Source organism: Columba livia, chromosome 2 (genome assembly GCF_036013475.1).
Source record: "Columba livia isolate bColLiv1 breed racing homer chromosome 2, bColLiv1.pat.W.v2, whole genome shotgun sequence".
NCBI lineage: Eukaryota > Metazoa > Chordata > Aves > Columbiformes > Columbidae > Columba > Columba livia.
Genome location: NC_088603.1, coordinates 58,696,758 through 58,723,827, shown reverse-complemented (window position 1 = coordinate 58,723,827; position 27,070 = coordinate 58,696,758). Strand labels below are relative to the sequence as shown.

General features: G+C 37.6%; 1 protein-coding gene across 4 annotated transcripts in view; it reads right to left on the bottom strand.

Moving 5' to 3' along the window:
- CNTNAP2 (contactin associated protein 2) overlaps positions 1–27,070 on the bottom strand; it is a 1,147,495-nt gene that overhangs the window by 832,203 nt on the left and 288,222 nt on the right. Inside the window, exon 1 of one of the 4 annotated variants that reach the window (XM_065052117.1) lies at positions 26,874–26,892. The exons of the other annotated variants lie outside the window; for them this stretch is intronic. The gene's annotated coding sequence lies outside the window, so the exon portion shown is untranslated. Of the gene's footprint in view, positions 1–26,873; positions 26,893–27,070 lie in introns of those variants that run through there. 4 annotated transcript variants of the gene reach the window in all.

Here is a 27,070-nt window from a genome sequence, read left to right as displayed (position 1 = left end):
CAGCAGTCCCCATCAAGCTCAGTTAACACAAAGGACTGCCATTTTTCATGTGGTGACTGCCAGGACTTGTCAGACTGTCACTGCCTTTGGGATTCACAAGTTTTATAGGTCATCTGATCAGAGAAAAGGAGCTGGATGCATTTCAGAACTTCAACCAAGACAATGATTTTCCTTTACCTATTACAGTAACAAAGCTGTGGTCCAAACCTTCTGATGAAAATAGATAGTTACACTCTGTACAAAAATTTGCTTTGACAAAGATTTCTGTCAGTTCTAATTAGAAGTAGTAACTGTACAAGAGCACTGGTAGGACTGTCTGGGGCTACAGATTATGTGAGCCTCAGTCCTTGCTGTATTCAGAAGTTACCTACAGCTATTCAATGACTCTTCAGGTTCTTGAGTAGTGATTGAGTAGCCAGCCATTTCCTGAGTAAAGGCTTAGGAGAATATGTCTTTTTTGATACACAAGTGTCTAAAACCTGTTACATCTCTAACAAAAGCGATGTCTGGAGACCTGGTAGGATCACAGTGCAAGACAGCAACTTTTGTGGGTTCGAGCTTTTTAGTGTTCTCCTGCTGTTGTGAAGAATTTGCCTTACTAGTGACCACAAAAGCCAAATAAACCTCATAGGGGAGTGTGGCCCATTTCCTTTATGGCCTAGCTTTCTTGAAAGATATTTCAATCTAATTCAGACTCCTTACTTTCTCAAAGAGTCAAAATGGAAAGATGATACATGTTCCCTTGCTGTCCTTATTACAACAACCAGAAATACTCCAAGATTGAAAAAAACAAACAACAAGAAAAACAAACAAAAACCGAAACCAAACAAAACAAAAAACCAACCAACCAAACAAAAAAAACAACCAACCAAAAAAAAACAAAAAACAAACAAACAAACAAAAAAACCCCACAAAACACAAACTCAGAGTGAGGTTGAGGTTTTTATGTAATTTTGTTCTCCCCTGAACTGTGGACTTGGTGTGAAGAAGAAACATGTAGAATAGGTTAGGCATGAAAGACTGAAACTACTAACCTGTAACCTAAACTTTGCAACTTAATCCTCCCTGTAACTTTGGACATTTAACTGAGTATGCCTTGTCCCATTTTTCCACACTTTCAAACTGGAAAGTAATTTAATTTAATTGGATCTTTCTCAGAGATGAATTAGCTGTTTCAAAAAGCAAGTCATAAATCAAGGATGGGAGGATGTGAAGTCACTGTTTGCATAGTTAGACATATCTCCTGTTCCATAAAGTCCCTCATGCCTCCTCTCCCAGTACCCTGGTACCACATAAGGCCTTGGCTCATGACTATGCATGCCCTGTCCTTTCCATCCAAGAACCTGTTTTGCTCCACTTCGGTAAACTGCTCTGCTGTGCTCTAGATCTCAGTCAGTACCAACTTTCTGCCCTTCCTTCCCTTCTTTTTTTTTTTGCCAAACTGCAGACCGCAATTTAAATTTATAGCCCTCCAAGAGACACGCATCATCTCTCTCCAGCTCTGTCTCTTGCTGACTGGATTTTACTGCATTTGCTGCATTTTTTTTTCCACTGGCCTCCTACACTTTTTTATTGCATCTTGTCCACTACACACCATTTTTTGGAGTTGAAATTGGTGATCCATATATTGTTTTTTGTGGTTTTTGTTTTATTTTAAAAACCCCTAAGTAATAGTATTTTTCTTCTATGTATAAAAATATTTGTTTGAATGTGGCAGCCACATTTATTTGGAAACAGTTTCTTATGTGAATTTTCTTCAGACTTCCCAACCATCAAAAGTTATTTACAATTTGGCCGAAAGAATTCAGTTAATATACTACCAGAGCCTCCTGAGGATCTCTTACACTTCTCAAAAAAGAAAGATCTTTCAAAGGCTGCTCATCTACCTGGGAAGCAGTTCCCTACTTCGGCTATTTCACTATTAAGCTGCTCACTAGCATACTGCTTCAATCTTTATACAACTGCATTTTTGCAAATAAATTATTTCTACTTTTTTTCTGCATTTCTACAGAAAATGCATTTCTACATTTTGTATGCTTTCACTCTTCACTGATACCGCAACAAAACACTCCCAACATTAATACAGCTATCTGACTCAACATTCTTAATGAAGATAATCATCTTACCTACCCCTCACTCTCCTGGTTTTATCACGTTATTTAGCATAGGAGATACAGTTGAAGAGAGACACTGCTTGATGCACTCTGCCTTCAAATTATTTTCCAGTAGTCCCTGTGACAGCCTTGAAGCCTTGTGTCCCCCCCATCCTTTGCAAAACAAAGGACTCATTAACAGTGTACGCTATGCCTTAAACAGCTGTTTTTTCAACTTTGGACAGGAAAAGATAGGTGGCTGTGAAGGAAGACACTCTATATTTTTCCCCTCAAGGTCTTGACAAACAAAGGCATACATTTTTGAGATAAAGACAATTAACACTGTTGCTTCCTGAAGTCTATCATGGTCTCAGTCCTCATTCCTGGTTAATCGGGATGACCAAGATGGGTCATCTAATGGACAATCAACTGCTAGGAGAAATCATGAACCACCAGCTACCCCTAATGGACAAAACAACGTACTTCTGGTCAGCACTGCAACTATCCCTCTAATTTTTCGACCACCAACTCATTTCTGGAACAATCTCCTTAATTAGCATGTAGAGTGAGCAGAGGGAGGAGACAAGTCACCCCTCTCCTATGTCACATGCAAATTGACTGGGTTATAAAACCTCCTCACTTGGCACACTTTTGAGTCTGTCTGTTTTATGTGAGCGCATTTTGTGTGTTTGTGTATGTGTTTGTGTGCTGCACAGCACTGATGAAGTTTTGCACCTACCACCAAGACAACTACAGAGAAAAACGAAGTGGTGAGATCTTACCTTTTCTTCTGATATCTTAGCCTATCTCTCTCCTTTTCTTCTCTCTCTCTTTCTCTCCACTTGTCAACTGTCAACGAGAATGACAGTAATCCCACCTCTGCATACCCATTAATATTTTGAATGCTTATAAGAGGAGAAATAACATTCCTTTTTTTGCATTCTCTTTGCTTAATTGTATCATTACATTAACAACACTTGTTCATCTTTACAGCTTCCAGCTCTTTTTTTTGACACCTCCATTTCCTAGGCCAGATCTACAATCACCAGAACCATTCTTAGGGCACACACTGGAAGACCTGTCATGAGACTTTTCAAATTCATTAAATAACACATCTGCTACTTAATTTCCCAAGCCTTTAGTGGTAGAGTGCATGCTGATGACTTTCATCCGTAGGTAACAGCTGCCTCTAATCACTATCACTAGTAGTTTTAGACACTAAAAAGCTTTCTCCTATTTATTACAGTCTTTCCTCTATTTTAAAAACATCACTCTGATCACTAAAAATAAGTGTTTCTCCAATGGGGCACCACCAGATTTATAAATTCAAGTGTCCAACATTGTTATATTTCATCTCTTTGTTTTGGTGTGGTTTTTTTTTGTTTGTTTGCTTTATCTTTTATTGTTTTGTTTTCTAAAAAAAAAAAAAAAAGTGATTAACATTATTCCCAATATGCCACTTCAGGAGGTGAAGTAAAATGATTGCAATAAACAAACACTTTTTTTAACCTAGTATTGAAAACAAATTGCCAGACCCCCACCATTAAATCACCCTCAACTCTCAGTCCAGGCAGAGCATTGTAGTATCTTTTCCACACAAACTAATCTGCCACAAAAAAAATAGTTAAAGATTAATTATCTTTTGCTAACCTTCTAGAAGAATACCATTTAAGAACTTATCACTAAAAAGAAATAATATTAAAAGGCAATAAAATTATAAAAGGCGCATCGCAATATTTTTTCCAAAGGGCACACCTGTAAATATCTAATGCAAGGGTACTCTAATTACTTAATTTACAGTGACAATATCTTAATTAATCATCGGTAATGTTTATGATTTAAGAGAAGCTGCAGACACAATAATCATTAACATTGTATCTGTAAGTAAGAATAGTCTGACTGAGATGAATTCCTTCTCCCAGGCTATATTTTAAGTTCACGGTACAAATTCAATAATATATGGATGTATATGCTGGCCAGAACTCTGCTATTTCTAATATTTCCCTGGATACTCAATGACCAAGTGCTTTGATATAAAATGCTAAAGCAAACAAACAAAAACAGCTACTGAGAATTCAGAGTGCAAACCTTACAAAAAAAAATAAAAGTAGTCAAATAGACTAAAATGTGCATTACTGCCAAAAGAATTAATCCCAATAAATAGCAAGAGCTTACAGAACACTAGCAGTATTCTTCAGGAATAGTCTTTATCAACACTACTGGTAATCAAGGGACCACCTAACCTCATCTGAAAACATCCATTTTTCACCTTGTGTCCTGTCCTGCTACTGCTTAGTGGCTAAAGAGGAGGACTAATAAGAGAGTGTTCAGGCAGACTAATTCTTTTTGTCTTACAAAATTGTAATTTTATGGTTATAAGAAGAAACATTTTAATTAGGCGTTAGCAACAGGATGGAGATGGCTCCCAACAACGCCTGCCAGCGCTCAGCAACACCGGCCAAGTCTGTGGAGTGTCCCAGGATAACACAAAAGCTGTGCATCAGGCAGTTCTTTTGCCAAGCGTCTTCTGATATCTGAAGCATCACAAATACACAACATAGGTTGGTTTAATCCTTACAGAAGTTCAACTGCGGAACCAGGTTTGGAGTTCGCAGATCTACACCCCTGAACATAGGAATGGTTGCCTGATTCTCAAGGGATCAAATTAGCTTTGATGGCAAGCTTTCATATATGATAAGTAAAGGTTTATTTCATCCCACACACAGAGAAATAACATATGGCAAAAAACACATTATGCGAGTCCCACTGAAGAGCTATTGCACATATTTTAAATGGCATGTAAGTGATACAGAAACCCCGCAACAGTACTCTACAAATGTAACCTTTGATGTTAATGATTTAAGCCCATATTCACACATAGTTTAACTTCTATGAATAATTAGGCAATTGATACCTCCATCTAGCTCAAAATGCTTGTTGACACTTTTGTAATCAAACATTTTCATCAGCCTTCAAACTGGATGAGATTTTTAGATATTAAAAACATTCCACAGTCATCTATCCGTTGTGTCAGCTGACTGGTGGTTTAGGTCCGGGATGACACTTTTGGTTGCTGAGGAAAGCTATGACCGCTGCTATCTTGCTGTCAGCCACCCTGCACAAAGAATCTCTATTAAGTTGGGAGAAACCAAAGTTCAAGTCCCTCCACAGAAAGAGCCACACTTCTTCCAGTTTCTTTGGACTTCTTTCTTTAAGCAGTTTTGGAACCCGGAGATCCCATATTGCAACCCTAATAGCCAAGTTATTAACTATGCTGCTGTATGCCCAGCACATGGCTTGGTTTTGTCAGACATTTCTTTAAAGGTGTTTGACCAGTCCCTTTACAAAATAAAGAAAACCTTGAGAATTTTTGTAGGATGAGAAAGCAGCCTCAGCATTCAGCAACAGCACCGTCCAGTACAGCAGTAAAGTATAAGTGAACAAACCTCTTATAAGCTTGGTTTGGAGAACAAGATTAAAGGAAGAGACAACGACTTCATACATGAGATCATAAGCAGCAGGTATAGTTCTGGATGCTGGCTTACCAGAGTGATTCCTGCTTAGTTTTATCTGAGATTGACATTTTAGTTTATAACAGAAGTCCAAGCGTGAGAATGAAAACTGTTTCCTGTCACCAGCCCTGGCACAGCCCCCATGGATGCAAGTCCTTCAAGGAAGACATGTTTTACCACTTGCAGAGACGTTCCTCCTCACCAAGCCATCATCTATGGGAGTATCTGGCCCCTTCTGATTCAAGAAAATGACCCCATCCTCCAGGGCACCCTGGTACTCTGGACTAGCTACAGCCCAAGTGGCTCACCTCTTCCTCACTCTTAGCCACATCTTTCCTCTAAATCAGAAGTATCAGTTCTGACTTCTTAATAACCAGAACACACCATCACCTCTATCTCTCCAGACATCACCTTAATTTTAGTGCCATTATTCAGGCTCTTTCAAACACAGCTTCTTTGGGACCTGGCCAAAATGGTACTTCCATCCCTCATGTAAAGCAAGTGTCTCAGATGCATAACTGGAAAAAAATAAGAAATCCACTTTGAAACACTGTCATCCTTTGCTTAACAAATGAAATCTACTAATCAGGCCAATTCCTAGCCCTGTAGACGATTCAACAAATACACTAAAAGAGAGAAAGGTGTGACTGAAATTTTAACAGCTATGAATGTGAGGCTGCTCACTCCATCACAGTTTTCCCTAAAGAGGAACTCACCATCCTGCATTTTCTCTCCCCCGCTCTCATAAACATATCTATATGTCAATAAAAAAGACAGAAAGCATGAATAACTGGTAAACATCTCAGAACTTCTACAGAAATATAGTACATAATTTACTATCCACGGAGGGGGGAAGAGGTGTAGCATAAAGAAGCAATATTAATTTAAGAGAGAAAATGAACATGGAAGAATAAAAAGTTAACTGAAATACTCCTCATACAACATTTGCTTTCCAGCAGAGGATATTTTTATAGCTCTTATATACACTAAACAACAGCTCTGGTTGCTTGAGAGATTGTCTGCTGCACCTGAAATGGTGTCTATTACTTGGGTTGCATGACAGAATAAAATAATGAAAACCCCATACTGCTACAGTGTGGCAGTCCATACAGCATTTTTCTTTTAGCGTGTCAGCCTAAAAATTTCCCCCCTCTATTATTTCCACTTAAAACAGTTCCTTTTTTCTGTAATTAGAGAAAAAAAAAAAAAAAAAGTTAAAAATAACACTGATACAGAGATGTTACATTTGCAGAAATACCCAAGTACCTGAAAGTTAAAGATGGCAAGTGGTAGCATATAGGGTTAAATGAAAGGGATGATGTACTTCTTTGTATCAACAGATAGTTGTGGCGCTATGACAGTGAAAGAACAGAAAAATGCTATTGCTTTTAGTTACTAAAAAAATTGAATTAATCAGTTACTGTTCATCATGCTTAAATTCTGAGTTAGTAACTTCTTTAAACAGTTAAAATATTGATGCAGAGATATTTTTTTCTTGTGATGCAAATATATTATTAATCTTGATGTCAATAACACAATTTTAATCCTGTTAAAGAAAGCTTTTTTGTTTCACAAGTATGACTACAAATTCATAGCAAAGATTAATCTATTTAATTTGACAGTAGAGATTTCTCTGGCTTTAGCTAAACCCATTTTGGAAGAAGACAGGGAAAATCAGACCCTAAGGGATAACACATTTGTTTCCGTGGTTTTTGGTTGTCTAGCTTATTATTATTATTATTAATAGTTTGAGTATTAATGCTCCAATTCCAATCAAGTAAGATGCCCTAATTTCATAAAACCATTAAAGTTTTTTGTTTTGTGGTTTGGCTTTTTTCCCCTGCATTCATGATCATCTTTGGATAAAATGAAGTATGGAGGTAAAAGAGGCAATTGTGACCAAAAAAAAGCCAAGTAGCCTAGATTACCATATTGATCTAACTGTGATCAGCTGTATTTACACAGACATTAGAGGAAGCACATATGAAGTGCAGCTGAGCCATATAAAAAGATGGTTAGAGTATATTTATGAACGGTGAATAAGGTCAAAACAAAGCTCTGTAAACAGTGGATAATCACATTTAAAGACTGCATCGAGAATAAGGAGAGGGAGATTTTTCCAACTGCATGGTATTTTGGGAACTGTTTTCTCCAAATTATTTTTCAACTGAAATTAAATATTATTTCAGTGATGTTTTAGGACAAGTATGAAAACAGATATTTTTTTTTCCTTTTATGAAATTAATTCAGCCAAGTTTTTGAACAAAATCAAAATATTCTAATTTTCGTTCCCTGTTCAAAGTTATTTACAGCCTACACAGACCTTCTGAAATTGTATTTTCAAGAAGTGAGAACAAATCTAAGCATGGGAAGACACATCAGGGCATTAGCAACACCAATCTCAGGCTAGTAGAGTAAGACAGCACTAACAATCATAGAAAGATTTGACATTGCCCTTCAGAACCCAAATGTGCTAGAACTTTTCCCCTTGCCTCAAAATGAACTTTAGGATACAGAAGAGATCTCTGGAAATAATAACTTATTGAAATAGGGAAAGGAGATTTAAAAAATACTGTCTTTACATGAAATGCATGGAATTTTTTTTAAGTGAAATACAATATCTCTACTATATAATATCTCTACTATAAAGAATATAGCTCAAAACTACTCAGTGGGGGAAGTGCATTTAGGAGATGTACAATTTCAAAAAGGACTTTCAAATTCAGAAGGCAAAACAATGTGAACAGCAGAACAATGAAATCAGTAGGTACTTAAATGAGGGGACATAAATGCTGGATAAGGAGATAGTACCTAATTATCTGGCTCTTAATTAGAGTTCTGGAAACAATGTTCCAGTTCTGTTGCTGCTCTTGAATACTTCTGAACATCTCTAAAATGTTCAGGAAATAATTTACAGCAGCCATACCAAAAAAGCCTACCATGTAGCAAGGCAACATTAAATGAACTGGTTTCTTTTATCAATGAGATCGTTAAGGGGATTTGATTATAAAGTTCCTTCATATAAAAAGACATTCTGATGCTAGACAAGTCTCAGACTGAGCAAGGGAAGACGTAACACAACTAGCAGACAAATGAAGACTAGCCATGTAGTAGAAAGGTTTACAAGAGGAAACATAAACTCCTCTAGATGCCATTTCCCAAAGCCTTCAGGCTCATAAAAGTAACAGTCCTGAGACAGAAAAATATGTGGTGAACATCTGTAGACTTCACTGTACAAGAGGTCAGAACACTGTAATAAAACCCTTCTGGCATTAAAGAAATCTCTGGACATATAGCAAACACTATTTCTTATTTTCATTTTAAGATAGAAAGCAATGCATTTTTATAAGTTATCAAGCTAGTTATCCTCCTTCCCCCTACAACCAGTTTAGAAAGGGGATCAGGCATTTATTGGGTCCCAATAGCTACACTTCAGTCACCTTAAAGAAAAATGTACTAATAGGTTTATAAAGATGTCATATAAATGTCACACTTTCCAGTACAGCTATCCCAACCTACCATTACTTCTACTCTACTTCTATTCTGTGTGAGCTTTTCTTGACTAAAGGGCAGCAATTTACTCCTTCAGTAGAACTATCTGCATGACATTGATTAGAGAGCAGCATGAGATTGTGTAGATTTTTACTTGAACTCCCCTTCCGAAACCTAAAGACCATCAAGAGATAGAGACTTACTTGGTCTTACCATGTTATCTAAGCCCTTCAGGTTTTTCCCCAACATACACTGTACCTCACATATTTGAGATGGGCTCATCCATCTCTTGTCCTTCAAAGCCCAAATAGAAGTCCTGTTCCAGAAAATTAAGGAGTTATGTACATTAAAGGTCCTATTCAGTGAAGTTAACTGGGGTATGTTTATAAATGTATATCATTCCAAACTGAGCTACCAGAAGAGAAACAATATCCAAGCCTTCCTCTTAGTATTACCCTATTTCCTTAATTGCTTTCTCTTCCCCTTTTTGCAAACTGTTTAGTTCCAGAATTCTGTGTCATTTCCACTCTACTGGATTTAAGACACTTTGATAGTTAAACATGATTTCTATTTTCGCATTCCAGTAGCAGTCCCTCACGTCTGTTTAACTTTCATCTTCATAAAGGAGGCTGGCTCCCCACATCACCCAGTCAAGTTCTGTTTTGGCCGCATACTGTTCTGCTCATCAGCGATGATTAAACACCAGTCACACAGAGTTTGCACTTCCTGTTACCCAGCCATTCATACTTCAGGCAGATATGAAAAATTTCTCATCGCGTTTGATGTCTCCTGTTCAAGTCACACTCAAGACTATGCAAGCACTGAAGTTTCTCCTAGATTTTAACTCACACAGTAGAAAATCAGTAGATTCTGTAAATAAATTGTCTTGATTCAAGTTGTTTGACTGCTTCAAATATAGGGGGAGGGAGAAAATTAGTGACCCATGCAAAAGGATTTATTTTAAAACTAGACTATCAGACTGTGATCACATATGTTAAGACATCACTATTTTTTTTTTTCTGAAAGATATGCCTCTGCCTGCTACACTGAGAATACTATTTCAAAGTATAAAGCAAACAACTTTTCTTAGATTTCAAACCTTTGACAATTTTTCTTAGATTTCAAACCTTTGATGGCAATTTCCAAACTCTTGTTTAGAGATCACACTTGCAGGCTTCCTGTTGTCTATACAACAGCAGCCTGCATTAATATTTTAATAAGACTCTACAGAGCACAGTGTGTCTACAACTCTGACTTCTAATGATATAGCAGACCCTCACACATGGAACCATCCATTGTAATGGAAGAAATATTTATCTTTTTATACTGAGAAAGAAATCTTCAGTTGTAATCAAGCAAGCAGTCCCATCCAGGTGGATGAATGAGAATTTCAGATCAAAAACATGCCTAGAATTGGCTTTCTGAAGCTCAGGTCCAAATCAATATTTTTCAATTTCCCACTACAAAGACTAGGCTAGTGTCATTTTGGTAACCATCACAGGGAATGCCTTTGTGGATTTTTTCATTTGGAAAAGATTCCTGGACAAAGATCAAAAGCTCTTGTGTGCACCCCCAAACAATTCAGTACTAACCTTAGCTAGATATGTGACTTACTGGTCAGTCAAGACGAGATACAAGCTATTTTTATCCAAAGACATAATAAACACAGTCAAGATATAATTGTTTTTCAATGTCATTTTACCCTGTAACTCTCCTATTGCAAACGAACCTTCTATCTCTCTATTTTTTGCCTTAAAAACAAGTAATCTAAACTTGAAATTTGTTCAGTAGTTAATCCAATTAAAGTTTCCTTTTCAAGTGTCTAAGACTACTTGTGTTCTGAAGCCTTTTAATTAATACCAAGCAAGGGTTTTGTTTACCCTACCGGATTAGAGCCTCTAGCATGTCTCTGGGATGCCTTTGTCACTGGCAATGAAAAAGAAGTTGACACCCTTTATTTTGGCACTATGCCTTTCCTTTTCTCAGGAATTAAGGTCCTTTACAGGCAGCTTGCACTCATTTTGAAAGGCATTACAAGTTAACACTACGTTGGAACGTTTCATAGATAAGCAAGATCATTACCATTTATCCCTGTGAAATTCAAATTTTTAAGTGTTGTTCTTTCTTTTTTTGTGTGACATGAAGGGTGAAAGATGTTTTTGCTCCCTCTAATCCTCTTCTTTCTGTAATCTTTTCCTATTTAAAACTGAGAAGGGTTGAAAGGTGTCTAGTTTTAATTAGATGAGTATTTGCTGTTTTCCTGGGTCTTGTGTTCTAGCTTTCATAGCCTTGATAAACTGAAACTGTATGTACTAACCACAATTACTGCGTGATAGCACAACAGTTTATATGTGGTTTATTAGTTAATCAGTACTGAAATAGTGTCAATACTGCCTGTGATACTTAATAATTGGAGAGAAATAGAATCAATTGTTCAAAAGATTTTTTTCAAACCATGAAAAAACCTCCTATTTTTCCTATTGTAGGAAAAGTTTCTGTTCTCACTGTTCTTCTACAAAACATGCTGCACTCACAGAAAAGCTTCCTAGCTTGTGTTACAAGTTCTTGCACTAGTTATATCAAGTAAGTGACTGGCTGGATGCTTAAATTTTCAAACACATGAAGCTACCAGGTAGCTGGTGTGCTGCTCTTACGATGCTCCTATCAGTGAGGAACAGTACGCAATCATTTTTTTTCTCAAGAGAGCAATAGGGAAGACTCTGTGTGGCTGCAAAGCAAAGATTAATGCAAGAGAAATACACAGCAAAATTTTAACGCCAGATGTAATAACCTGAATGTCTCCTCAGCAACTGTCAAAGACCCCGGCTTTTAGCACTGGTTTCAGTCGTCTGGGGAGAATGACCCTCAAGCTATGGGGACTGTGCTAAGATAACTACTATCACTCAACTAAGTTATATTTGGCCAATTAAAAAAAAATATCAACAATAACATGGTAAGGATGAGATGCTGACTTTGACACACACAGCCAGAACAGAGGGAAGACAAAAATGTTAGCAGCAATGCCTTTTAGCAAAACAATATTAAACATGAGGAGAGTAAACAAAGTAAAAATGTACTCCGGATACGAACCACGTTGGAAATAACTAAACTTTAGTACAGTAATAAGGCAACTTTACTGTGACAGCATTGAAAAAATATTTAAGACTATATAGATTGCAGATAACAGTAGTCATCTTTGCTGAAAACTCAAGTCCTCCATGAATCCAACCCTATCTGAAGCCTCGAATGAGCTGGTAGCTTCTGTTCAAGAGGCTAGAGTCCAAAATTATCAGCTCCCCCATGTCTTCTCACAGCTGCAGCTACCATCAGCATTTAATTCAAATGTCACAAGGGGAGAGGCAAGAGTCAACAACCAAGGCAATCATATAATTTCGTGTAAAAACAGGTCAAAACCAACACTTTGGAGAACCATGCTCTCCGAGCATACTCCTGTTATATCTCCATGTGGGGAGAGAATTATGTGCAGACCTCAGCAACATCCTGGTTTCCATGGTATGGACATTTGCCTTCATGAACCAGAATGGAAATACCAAACTCCATTTAGACAGCTAGAAGAACCAAGCATGAGGGCTCAAAGCCTTTAGGTGGAGATTTTAGTATTCTGCAAGATTCAAAATAATGCAATCATCATCAGAGCTAGCCATTCCTTTGAATGAATATGGAATATCGACTTTTTGCAGAGTCACAAGATCAATTCAAGAACTAATGAACAGGATTAGTTTGAGACTTCTATAGACAGCTGTATAAAGTCTACAAAATTGCTGGAAAACTGAGTGTGGAAAGGATAATGTAATCCTGCAATATTAGATTTGATTAACCTCAACACACAAGAGGAAGAGAAAATTATATTCTGCTTCTACATACAAGGAAAAATTGCAGAATAATAAAAAGCCATAATTATGGTTTCTGATGGCAATAATCTCATGAAGCAGCCATCTGACTCCATAAAACAAATTCAATGTAGTACTGTCCCCCATATTATAACCTATTTTCTACGACCAGGCAGAGGGATCTAATGCATATTGCACACACAGAAGCACACACGCTGTTAGTAAAGTATTCCAAGTAAATCAGAAATGACCTTGCTGTCATTTAAAAAATACTGGCAAATACAATGCACATTTATATTCTTGGCCTTGACTATCAGAATTATCCTTATAATTCATTCCTCCTCTGGCAGGAAACAGCTCCTGACGCCCTTTTTTTCAAGGCAAGTTTTCTTATGCTAGTCCTTCTGTAAAGTCAAATTGATAGCTGTGCATTTAGACTTGTTTAGAATACTTGTAAATTCATGGATATGTTTTATGTTAGCAGTAGAAATCTATTATTTATAAGCACAAAGCAGACTGTGTATAGATCTGAAGGTTAAAGATGAGCAGCACAAATAAGAAAACAAAAAAGAGAAACAGTAAAATCAGAACAATAGATAACATGAATATTTATGAGAAAAACAGTCTGCCAAAAGGTGATAATTTTATTTGATTTAATTAAAGGGTAGGGAGGAAAAAAGCAACACAATGACATTTTTAAAAAGTGAAAATTCAAAAAAACTTGAAGTATGATTTCTCACAAGAGCTTACAAGGGGTTTTGTTTGGAAAGAAATACTGTGACACAAGCACAAAACTGACTCACATCATATGAGAAAGACATTAAAATTAGTGTATCACCAGATGACTGAAAAGTGACAGACCCAGCTAAGGAAAACATGGGAATCAAATGTCCTACAATGGTCTAAAGAAACTCAGAAGCCCAATGAAGACAGCCACGTTTAATAAATAAATAATTAAATATTAATTTTGGAGAAAAGAAGACCTAGTCTCCAATTTAAGATTTCAGTTGAATAGAGTGGACACATACACAGTGAAAAAGACCATTTAAGAACTTACTCTCTCAAAAGAAACACCAACTTGAGCTGTTCTTGACTCTATTTGTAAACAGTAATAAACTTGTAGTAAAAGGATCTTAGTTTTATCCTTTTACATGGAGATTGGAAAAGATACACAGAATACTGTCAGTATAATTCTGCAAATAGACCTATCCCCTCTGAAAAGTGAAGTAAATGCCCATCATCCTTCTCTCTCTTCTCTCTCCCCCCTTATCTCTGTCTCCATTTCAATATTTTTTTCCAGGATTGAAGATGGAAGTAATGCATTCCAAGGAAGACACTCCTTCATTTTTCTTAGCGAAAGAAAAGTAGAAAATATTATAAATCTTTTGAGAATGCCTTTTCTTGGCATTTTTATGCTCTACTGTCAAAAAAGCCAGAACAACCACTTAAACATTTCAATGCTTCTCCCAGCATAGCTTCTGAACTTGAATTACCCATTCTTGGAATGGAAAGGTTATCAGAAAGACTTCAGAACAAGGTAATATGAATTGAGATGTTGCTGAAACTGTAAGCCAGCAAACAACTGGGCACCATGTGGGGACCTCTAGCAATTATCACTGGTCAAAGATTTATCCACTCAAGAAATCTTAGTAAGAGTTCAAGTGAACCAGAAGAAAGAATCCCGATCCCTTACCCACGCCTTTGTTTATGCTGGACTATGATGAATGCAAAGCAGCAAAAGATGATCTGACACAAGAAAGCAAATGCGCATTTGTGCTTGTTTTGCCCTTTAATAAAAATTGAAAAGCAGATCAGTTTAATAGGCAAGTGACATTTTATCTAGCGTGGTTTTAGACTCAACAGCATGCATTCAGATACAGCCTCATTTTGTTTTCTTTAAATGTAATTATCTATTACAGTTTAATAAGGCATATAAATTAATATTAATGATATTAAGCTAACTCACAAATGAAGTTATTATGCAATAATTTTCTGAATAAAGCACCGTTACAAGAAAAAATGTAAAATGTCCAAGAGATTTATGTTAAACAAACTCTTCCCTAACCCACTTCAGGCCGTGGAAGTAAATTAAAATTAACCATTCTTTCTAACCGCATATTTGTTATTAAATAAGGTATTTTTAATGTGCCTTGAACAGCCTCCAGCAGGGAATGGAGAGGGAAAAAGTGCTTATATTTGTGTGTTCATGTGTTTGTATGCACACATACAATTTGTTTATATGTTAACTACATTCAGTGAAGTTTCTTTAGATACACTAGACTAAAAGAATAAAAACAGCACTCAAAAATGTAAAATTATACAAGATAAAAACCACAATCCAGCTGCAGAATATGCATCAATAGCAAAGGGTACTTATACAAATCACTATAAAATTTAGAGAAGGCAGCAAGAAAGGACAATGTCTTCATGGGATCCCTTGGGGTTTTCTTTGTTTTTTTCCTACTGGAAAGCAATTGTGAGGAAGAAGGGAAGGAGTTGGGGAACAGATTCCCACCAAAAAGGATAAAGGTAACATGGGGAAGGACAAAGGAAAAAACAAACCAACAAAAAGTGAAATTATATTAAGGCCCAATGTGATAAAAAAGTCGCTGGATTGAATCATGTTGCCCGCTTGACCCAATTTTAGTGCATTTTGTTCCAGTGGGCTGCTTGAAAAGTAACAGGAAGACTGGGGAAGCGAGGGCAAGCAGGAGAGTCCTTTTGAGATTCGTTGTTCAAAGTCTGTTTGACAGAATTGTTTCAAAGCGAAACATTAAAATTTGCTATCCTTAAAAGCTTTCCAGACCTGCCTGCACTTTGGAAGATTTGAAAGGAAGAGTTACCGAAATGCTGTTTTCATTTTCTTGGCAGTAACTCTTGGGAGTCACACAAGGTCCCCAGGGAGCAGTGTCTGTAAGAGTGAGGTCTGTTACTACTAGTACCACTTCTAAGAGCTTTTATAAAAAGAAAAACTTTCTGCCAGTTACCGTCCCTGCTACCAGTCCTAAAGAGAGCTAGGCTCCAGCTCAGCACTGCATCCATGCGTTTCAATTAAAGTTCACAAGACACTGATCTCATTTTCTTGAGGGCTATGTTTTTTTTCATAGGTTTGCAAAGCCACCTAACATGATTTTAACCAGTATGTGATTCACCATTTTAACCTTGTCAAGTCTTGTCACAAAAAGACATCCATTCACATTACATGAATAAATAGTGACTAAGTATTGACTGTATTATTTCTGGTTCAGATTTAATGGAGACCAATTTTACTACCTATGTCTAAACAAATGAAAAATTTGAGGAAGAATTTCATCTATAAATGCTTGATCTAAATGTTTCTCTTCATACTCTAGAATCAGGATTTAGGGATTAAAATAGCAAGATTTCTTAATGAGCAAAACCAAACAAAAAACACCAACCGTAAACAGAGCTAAACTATTTGACCATGCTACGTTTAACAGTAACAATTGTTTTTTTGTTTAGTTGTTCCTTCCCCTTCTCCTTGAACACTATGTAACACTTTTCCAAGGTCACATTCTATTAGGAAAGTCAATTTAACTTGTCCTTATCTCACTCTAACCTTATAGGAAAGAGAGGAACACTCATTAAAAACAAACAAACAAACAAACAAAAAAAAACACACAAAACCAACCAACCAAACAAAACACACTCATAAAACTGCAGGGATTTTTTTTCCTTACAGCCAGAAAAAAAGTGAAAAATCCATTTAATTCACTAGTTTCTGTTTTTTTTGAACAATATAAACCAAAACCCAACCAAACAAAACCCCACACCAACAGAAAAACAACCAATCAAGCAAACTTGTTTTCCTTCTACTATATCTCTGAGTCAAGTAAAGAGATATTAATCTTTAATGAAGTAATTTTATGTTTAAAGATCATAACTAATTTAATAAATATTTTTTCTTTTGCTCATGAAAAATGATACCTACTTTAAAAGCATAATCTGACGCTTTTAAGTTTCCCTGACAACATTAATTAAGAGAATGATTTTTCAGTATTTTTCTTGCTAAGTTAATGTCATTCTTCTATACTGCCAAAACCACAAGACTAAGTTCCCTATTTCAAAATACAGTAGTACATACTTTTTGTTCTATAGATCTGTCTGTTGAAACTATCAAGTCTCATTGACTATCTTCAAAGTTCACATATTCAGTCAGATGAATTTTCCATCTGTTTGACTCTAAGGTAAAGCTTAGCACAGAGCGTCTTCCTCTGCTGATATCCTTTTCCAGCTGTGAAGCTATTACCAACTCAATAGGGATATATTTCCATTACAGTTATTTGAATTTTGTTTGTTCAAAGTTTTGTTCCAGAAGATCCATTATGCCAAAGTTCTAAATAAAAGTAATTCCTACTTATGTAGGAATTTGTGGTAAATTCTACGTAGTAACATGACACCAAAAATCATGCTATCACACATAAACACAAAACCAAACAACAAAAATGCCACCAAAACAAAACCCCCAAATGAAGACACAAATCAGTATTATATAATTCACCTTATTCCAATTCAATAGCCCACTGCTCAGATTAGAAAGCTGGTGCTAAATTTCTCACCTTGACTTGCTTGGAAGGCTTTCTGAGTCTCAAGACTACATTTATTCACAATCGATGAATTAGTTCTTATCTCCTCCTGAAGCCGAGTTACCAATTCAAGCACAAAACACAGTCACAGCTTTCATAACCACCACCAGTCAACTTCTTCCATGTCTGATCTTATGAAACATGAAGAACATTAATTAACGAGAGTAGCCTACAACAAACTCTTTAGTCCGTTTGGTCGTCCCACCACCAGCCAGTTCAATATAGTTGATAACAGGAGACAAAGTCACAACTACGTAGTTACAACTCCTCTACTGCCCCTCCATTTGAGTGAGTCTGTCCATCCAGGTAATTATTCCAGGAGGCTATGTGAATCCATCTCTCAGTACAATAAAGAAGCCTGTTTTAAGGCCTAAGTTTCAGGGTTTAGGGGTTTATTTTGTTATTTGAAGAGGGAAAAAAAAAATGGAAGAGGAATTCAAAGAAACTTAAAAGACACAGAGCTTGATTCACATCAGGACAAATATTAGAAAGAAGGATTAACAGAAAAGCATTACCTGGATTAAAGAAAATACTAATCCCAAGTGAAATACTTAACATGATTCTAGTGAAATACTGGTTTGTTTTTCCTGTTTCCGGTGTTCTTTTATTCTTCTTCAGATTCCTAATCCTCTCATCCTACCTTTATAATCAGTTTAGGCACAATAACTACAGTAATGAGCACAGACTCAGTGAAGTCAATGAGGCAGATGTCAAATTCAATATCACCCCCAACTGTATTAATTCTTGGCCTAGATCTTTTCTCTTTAGACACATTCTCCCAGATATGAGAGCTGGAGGGAGGGATTGTAGCTATCGCACACTGGTTGTCACTGGTTTTATTGCTGTTTCTTTTTTACTACTGTTAGAATAAAGTATAATAATAATCAAAAACATTTGGTTTCTCTTGTGGTTCTCCCGGTATGTAACCCCGTGCTTTTCTGACTTACAGAACTGTGTATCAGAAGACATTGGAAGAAATTTTTAAAAATCCTTTATTTACTGAAATGAATCATAACCCATTTGTATTTTACGTGGTATTGCTGATATTTCCTTCTTTATCATCTTCTGCATTTTGGAAAGCAACCAAGAGAATTTGACTAGAACAACTTGAAACTTTGTATGTAGGCTACTCAGCCCAAGATAAATCTTCTGTCCTCATCCTTCCCCGTGTTTTTTCCTTTTCCCGCATTGCTTAGAGCAACATTTCTCAAACAGTACACAGGCGAGGCAGAAGGTAGAAGTCATGAAGCTGACAAAGGCACCAAGTCATGTGCCTCCAGTTTTACAAACACAATTTCTAGCCATTTGAGACATGCGCAACACACCTACAGCACACCTCTCAGTAAGGATCACCGATTTGAGGGGTTTAAATAACACTAATGGCTGAAAAATACAAAGAACATGCGGTGTATTTCTTCCCGAACTAAAGACACAGATAAATCATTCTCTTCATCAACTCCCAGCTATACCACAACATGAAGAGGAGGCAGAAGAATCTCTTCTTCCTACTTTTTTCTTTCCCGCCCTAATTCTCAACACTCCCTATAAGGCTTCTTGCTCTCTTCCCTTTCCCATCCTCCAGCCAAGAGCTACTGAACAGGCAACATTAACATATAATGCTACCAAGAAGCCTTCAAATTCACAGGATAGCAAAGTTCCTGCAGAGTGGCAAAAAACTCACACTCCTCAATATACTGTATCAAGCCACTAACAAAGTCAGGTAGTTAATGAGTCTACCTCAGTTTCAGATTTGGACTATTATCTCTGCAACCACTGGGATAGAAGGCTTTGTTTTCCTCAGCAAAGCTGAAATCCTGGAGATGCAATGCAAGTTTTCCACGCACCACAAGACTGACCCGGTACTAGTAGCTTTTTGTATTCCAGTCATAGTTCTATTTATAATGCCTATAAAATACATTTATTTTCAAAAAGTTCATATGGAAAAGGGGACAAAGGAATCACTTTTTATTTCAGAAAAAAATAAAAAACCAACACTCTAAGTCAAACCCTAGAACTTCTCACATTTTAGTGAAGAAGAGTGATATGACAATCTATACCAAGCACATTTTCTATCAAGATTACACGTACTATGCCTAGAATGTAGCTGGCATGTAGCACTCTGTGGAGATAACAGCATGAGTTGTATTTGTAATTAATGATGGAAACACATGATGGCCAAAAATAATGGTCTGTATTTTGTCTCCTGCTGCTGGAAAAGACATGTTACCCTCGCTATTTATGGACAAGCATGTCTCCCTCGGTTGTTCATTCATTTACAAAATTGGAAAGATATTTCTAAAAATCTTTAGACACATACTTAAATGTTGTGAGATAAAACTACTCAAATATCACCTCCATGATTCTGAAACGATACTCTCCCACCTGTGTAAGCAGGTGGACCTTAGACCACTTTTATAGCCTTTATTGGAATCTAGTTAATCACACAGATCAACATGTATTCTTGCTTTAAAATGCCTAAGATAGAGAAGGAACTGAAACACAAATAAACTGAATTAAAAACAGATTTTGACCCTAAAACACCAAGACTACTAATGCTTTTCATGTTTATAACATGAGTAATCTTAGTCATTAACTTGTAAAACCAAAATAAACATTTTTTAAATGACCACACTGATTTTTGTCTGGACATTACACTTAGTCCAAAAAACCTTTGTCCAAAATTTAGAGAACCCTTCCAATTTAAGACAAGACTAGGTTTGGAAAACTGGTTTGCGAAATGCACATAAGATTAAAATGTGAAAACTGGTTAATTTAGGATACAGGATTTTCTTTATGTGCACCTTTTGCCTAGGAGCAACCACTGAAATTGAATTAATTATTAAAACAGTGACAGATCTAGGTCAGAAATGCAGAACATACATAGTTATCTTAGAGGACATAAGAACTCACATAACTGTATATCAATTAGAAGGAATTATTAAAACTGTCTCTTGGCACACCACATTGCTTTAGGGCTTTCAGAAAATTTGCTGTTGCTTGGGGCAGCTTGGAGGCACTTTACAAGTCAGGACACTAAAGTAACTGTGTAGATGTCTTGTAGAGCAGCTGTTCCATTGCCTGTGCAACGCAAAGGGGAAAGGAATGAAGACATAAATTTATCAACTTTCCTTTAGACAGTTTCCTGAGTAAAGTGAAGAATTAGGCCCAAGTATTCTGAATGACGAAACAGTAACTGGTATAGAGGTGAAATTTCAATTAATGGAACAGTTTATATCTACAGTGTCAAATTCTAATTACCATTTAGGGACAAAATTCAAAGTCTCTGACTCTTCAATTTCATTGGCCTGGCTTGCATGAGCATGGCAAGGGGAAGAAGGAAGATCCAGGCAGCTACAGGTGGGTCAGCCTCCCCTCAGTCCCTGGGATGAAGTAACTAATCCTCCTAGAAAGCATTTACAGACACAGGAAGGACAAGCAGGTGATCGGGAATAGTCAGCATGGGTTTACAAAGGGATTAACTTAGGGGTGGCAGAGGAAGTCTTCCATGTTTCTGGAGTTGCTCAGGATTTTAAAAAATAAGATAAACATTAAAGTTCTTTCCGTGAAAGTAATTAGTGTTTACACACACAAATACACAAAACTGTGAGAACTTGCAGCACTGAATTCTCACAGCCTATCACCAAATTGCAGCCTGTCTGTGCAATTTAAATAGGCAAATTTCAAATACCAGACAAACTAATTTTTTACAACCAAAAGGGTGTCTGTAAAAGACAAGCATATTTTCTGCCAGTGCTTTTAAAAGTTGTCCAAAAGCATCACGTAAGAGAAACAATGTCATTTATTTTTGAAGAAAAATAAATTAATAACTGCACAAACCCCAAATGAATGCCATAAATTTTAATAAACAAAAATAAATGTAAGAGCACAATAACCATAGGACAACCTCTCTGTTCAGTCAATTTTTTTCTACTGCAAACTGCATAACCAGAAGATTTTCAGTTCAGTGCAATGTACTCTGCCAGAAACTTAAGAAAAAACAAACAAACAAACAAAAACCCACAGAAAATAACAGTGCTGGTGCCTCCTATATCCAATCATTTGACTGTTATTTTTGCTGTTAACGGTGAACAACATTTTTTCCAAGTTTATCAGGTACTACAGCATCCCTTCAATTCAGTGTAATAATACAGACTATGGATACCACACACATTCATCAAAGTAAACACAGGTGACCTAAGTATGTAAGGCCATCCGCCTGCTGCAAATTTCCACCCTGCTGCGGTCAAGACGGCCACCTGACAGTAAATCTTTAGCACATTACTTAGTCCTGGTATTGACAAGACATTTCCTGCTGAGACTAGCTGAATGTTTGTGCATTAGTACACTCTATCCCTTATCATCACTACCAGATTTCCAAGTCCCTTACATGGGTAAAGGTGAATGTTGCAGACTGAGCAAACGGGGAGACAAACTTTTTTTCTACTCGAGCTCTCCAAAGATAAACACACTCTGAGAAATGTTTTTATTCTCAAGGAGATAAAAAGAAGTCAAGATGTTTTCTACTAGATTGTGAATATAAGTCAGGAAAACAACATATTCATCTAGATGTGGGCAAAATTTCTGTCTGACTTGTGGGATTTCTCCAGGAGTGCAACACACCTTGACAACACTCTTTGTTCCTCTGCTTATGCTAAAAAAAGCTGATGTCTCTCACGAGCCTCAAAGGTTGTCTCGGGTTTCTGGCATAACTTTCAGTTAGCATTTTGGACATTGTCAGCACTAGTCTCACAGGAAATTATGAATTGAAAATAGAAATTATAAAATCTTTTGCTCCATACCGAATGGGTTCTATATGCATCATCCTCTGGGTGACTCCAGACAGATCACAGAACTATTTACAAAAGTCCCAGCTGAAAACCCAGTAGGCAAAAGGGGGAAAAAAATCTCAGGAAAGGCATGAATTAGCAAAAAAATTCCAAGAAAAAGCAGGAGAAAAATTGTAATGTAGGATATTGTACAGCTAGAAGATAACAGTTTAAAAGACAGGAGGTATGAAATACACTTTTATCAGTTAATTTGGTGCCTTCCTTCCTGTATGATATTTTTGTTTGTAGTCCTTTTCATATAAAATATGATTTACCTGTAGAGAAACTACTGTGTTACAACCTAGACAAGTGTTTTCTGTGGTGGGCGGGAAACTGGTTGACAGGACATACCCAAAGGGTGGTGGTAAATGGCTCCTTTTCAAGCTGGCAACCAGTCATGAGTGGAGTCTCCCAGGGATCGATACTAGGCCCAACACTTCTTAGGTGATCTGGATGATGGGATCAAGTGCACCCTGATGAAGGTTGCCAAAGACACCAACCTGAGTAGGGAAGTGGAATCTTCAGAGTGGAGAGCCTCCCCATAGGATGACCTGGATAGGCTGGAAGATTGGGCTAATAAGAACTTCTATGAAGTTGAACAAGGACAAGGGTAAAGTCTTTCACCTGGGAAAACATAATCCAGGAGTGCAGCACAGGCTGGGATCTACTCAGCTGGCGAGCAGCTCTGTGGCAAGGGAATTGGGGGTCCTGGTGGTCAACAAGCTCAATACAAGTGACCAGTGTGCTGTTGTGGTAAAAAAAGCCAACAGGATGCTGGGCTGCATTAGCAAGGCCATCACCAGCAGAGACAAAGAAGTCATTGTCCCACTCTACTCAGTGCTTGCCAGGCCACACCTGGAATACTATGTTAAGTTTTGGACCCCACTATACAAAAAAGACATGGCCAGGCTGGAGAGGGTCCAAAGAAGGGCCACATAGATGATCACAGGACTGGGAAGCTGCTATATGAGGAAAGGCTGAGAGAACTGGGCTTGTTCAGCCTTGAGAAAAGAAGGCTTAGGGGAGACATCACCACATCACCATATTCCAGTATTTGAAGGGTGGCTACAAAGAAGATTGATACTCCCTTTTTAAAAGGAGTTACATGGAAAAGATGAGGGGTAATGAGTACAAGAGAGATTTCGATAGGACACAAGAGGGAAATTTTTCACTATGAGAACAATCAGCCATAATAACCCCTCAAGGGAAGTGGTGGATTCCCCAACATTCAACATGATTAAGATTCAGCTGGACAGGGTGCTGGGCCATCTTGTCTGGACTGTGCTTTTGCCAAGAAAGGTTGGACCAGATGATTCCTGTCTTCCCTTCCAACCTGGTATTCTATGATTCTATGAATACCTGGAATTCTATGGGTAATTTTATCAATGTTTCTTTTCCACCAGTCCTTCACCAGCATAGTTAAGTCTACTACCATGAAAAACTCATTTTTCTCATTCACAGAAGCACCTAAAGCTTCAGTGACGTTCCCATTTACTCTTCAGACTGCCAGCTTGCCACAAGAATCAGATTCTTGTCAGCCTACAGGTCCTGACAAAAACTTTTTTATTAATAAAACAGGAAAAAAAATGAATAAAACAGCAAAGTTATCACCTTCACCTTTTTACATCAGTGGTAGTCTCTCAATTACACTTAAAAGATAAAGTTTCTAACCTCAGCCTGCATGCTGAGAACATGAGTGCTCTGCTCTATGCTTTGCTGCAGAGAATGTAAATATTTGCCCACTGTTCCACCACAAAAACAATGCCACCCTCCTTCTGCTCTGTTCATTCTGTAATGACATACTGTACTAGTAATGCTGTTTTCCATTCTCCTGTTTATCGTCCAAAGCCACCAGCAAAGATCAATTGCACTGAGACTCAAAAGTATGTAAACTATACAGTTTATAATCTAGAAGTGGACTAGAGAAAATATTACAGTGAGAAATTAAATTTCACTGAAACAGGTAAGGTATCAAAGGTATCAGCTGGTCCTTTAAACAAGAAACTTGCCAATCATAATCAGTGCCAGTGTTGTTATTAATTTTGATGTATGGATACCTACTGTATGCTGCTACATTTTCCTTCATTCATTTTTCAGCTTCAATTCTGGTCCACCACAAGGACAGTGACTTCAGGCTTATCATATCAGGCACATCTAAATTCTTCTTGCTGAATTAAAAGCATTGGAGTCCCTAAGGACATTAAGTCCATAGTTGGTACTGTCCTCTGCATACAGGTCTCCCTACTGCCCTGCCAACGTGTTTACACATAGTGATCTTGAAGATCTGTCAGCCATGTGAAATAGCAAATCTCTGCAAATACAAACCACGTTGGGCATATCAGTGCTTTCATGGTTACTTTATGCAACTCTGCCACCACTCGTGTACTCCAATCTATTTACTGTTTGCGAATTTAAAGGAGCTAGTGTTTGCTAAAATGAATGAAACTACCACACAGCACATTGCAAGACCACATTGGGTGGCAATGTTGACAAATGCTGATAGTTCAAAGATGTGTTAAAATATGTATCTCCGATACAGCCAAATTTAAAGCATACTACAAATGTTCCTCCAACTTCAACATATTTTATAATGTTTGCTGAGAACTTCCCAGTTGTGTCCTTGAAGCTCAGATTTTCACATTTTGTCTCAACTAAATTCTGTCTGAGGACAGAATCAGGGCTATATTAAGGATGCGTACAAGCAGTGCCAAAAGGTTAAAAGAGCCAAAGTCTCAAAAGAACTAAAACATTTCAGAATACCAATATCAATTACAGCACTATCAGATGGAAAAGGGACCACTGGTTCCGCTAGGGGCTGGAAACTCTGTATCCTTCTTCTTAACTGCATATTCCATAGTAGAATCAGACTGGTGTTCTCCAGTGAATTTTACCTGTGACAAAAAACACGTGGCAAAGAAGCTCTACTTATCTTAGCCAACAAAGATAACGGGGCCTTGGTCCTCTCCTGGCACCTGAAGATTCTTGGGACACCTATGCACAGATCTCCTCACCATTTTGCTGGAGGGAGAAGTGCGCCAGAGAGAATGCCGGTAAGACATGCTGCCTGATTTCTGCTGCTCCAACTCCCCACCTTGTAAGAGGGCAAATCCCAAGGAACAGAGCTTAGGGCTGCGCTCACAGATACCACAAGAGCTGTGTCCCCCTGTTGTGAAATCCCAGGCACATTTAGAGTAGCAATACAACCCTCATACCAAATTATTGCTCACCCGTGAGCTGCAGAATGCTGTCCTAATGAATCATTATTTATTAATTTCATAGCACAATAGAAAAAGCCCTCAGCTTCCTTCCCTCACAAATCAATAGCATAAACATGCAGCCTTTACTGGCAGGTGCTAATCCCTATTGAATTCATGATCAGCAAGAGACAAAGCCACAAGCAGTATTTTTACTGTTACATCAAAAAGTCCCCAGCAGGAAGGATAAAGAGGGCAAAGATATAAATTCTGATAAAAGAATGTAGATGACATTAAAACTCTACATATGTTTAATTAACTACAAACCTTATTATTTATTCTAAAAATAAAATGAGTAGATATGAATTTGCTCTTTGAGGTAGATGTTACACACACAAAAAAAATAGATAGCACAAAATGCAAGGATGATGGCCCATTACAGACAAAGAAAGAAAAAAGTGCATGACTGTGACTCATTGCAATACTGATATTCTGGTTTGGGATTTCAGCTGAAGATATCTTATTTCTGTTTCATTGCTAATCTACAGAATGTTTGTTGATTTTCCAAGCTACATTGGGATTAAGTTAGTCTTTTTTAAGAGTAGAAAACATCAAGGCATAAAATAGAATTTCAAAAGAACGAAAAAAGAACAATTTTGTAAGAAAAAAATGAACAAATATAGCAAAGAAGTCACAAACAACTTGAACAACTAAGTTTTCTCTATTAGAAATGTCAGTGTGGGTTTTTTTGGTTGTGTTTTTTTCATTGTTGTTGTTGGGTTTGTTTTGGTTTTTTGTGTGGTTTTGTTTTTTTTTTTTTTTTTGGTTTTGGTTTTGTATTTTTTTTTTTTTCCTAAATTTCTGTTAAAAGCTGAGACATCACAGAACGTTAGGGATTGGAAGGGATCTCAAAAGATGATTCTAGTCCAATCCCCCTGCCGGAGCAGGAACACCCAGATGAGGCTACACAGGAAGGTGTCCAGATGGGTTTTGAATGTCTCCAGAGTAGGAGACTCCACAACCTCCCTGGGCAGCCTGTTCCAGTGCTCTTGCACCCTCACTGTTAAGAGGTTCCTTCTCATATTTCAGTGGAACCTCTTGTGTTCTAGTTTGTGCCCGTTGTCCCCTGTCTTATCACTGGTTGTGACTAAGAAGAGCCTGGCTCCATGCTCCTGACACTCACCCTTTACATATTTATAAACATTAATGAGGTCTAACAAGCAAGGAGGACAGAACCCCTGCACCTGCTGCACGAGCTCCCACAGCCGCTGCTGCAGCACAGTGTGGGTGGTACTCACAGCTTCACACGCTGGTCTCACCTCCCAGCGCCTGGTGGGCAGCGACGTGTCCCTGCCCTCCCTGAGGCTGTTTCAGGGCTGGGGGCGGGGGTGTGATTGTTGTTACCCTGGCAACGCCCACGCCACGTCAGCCGCTGTCACAAGAGCTGTCGGGTCCCGAAACCCCCTGTACCTCAAGATCTGCCCCCGCGGCTCCG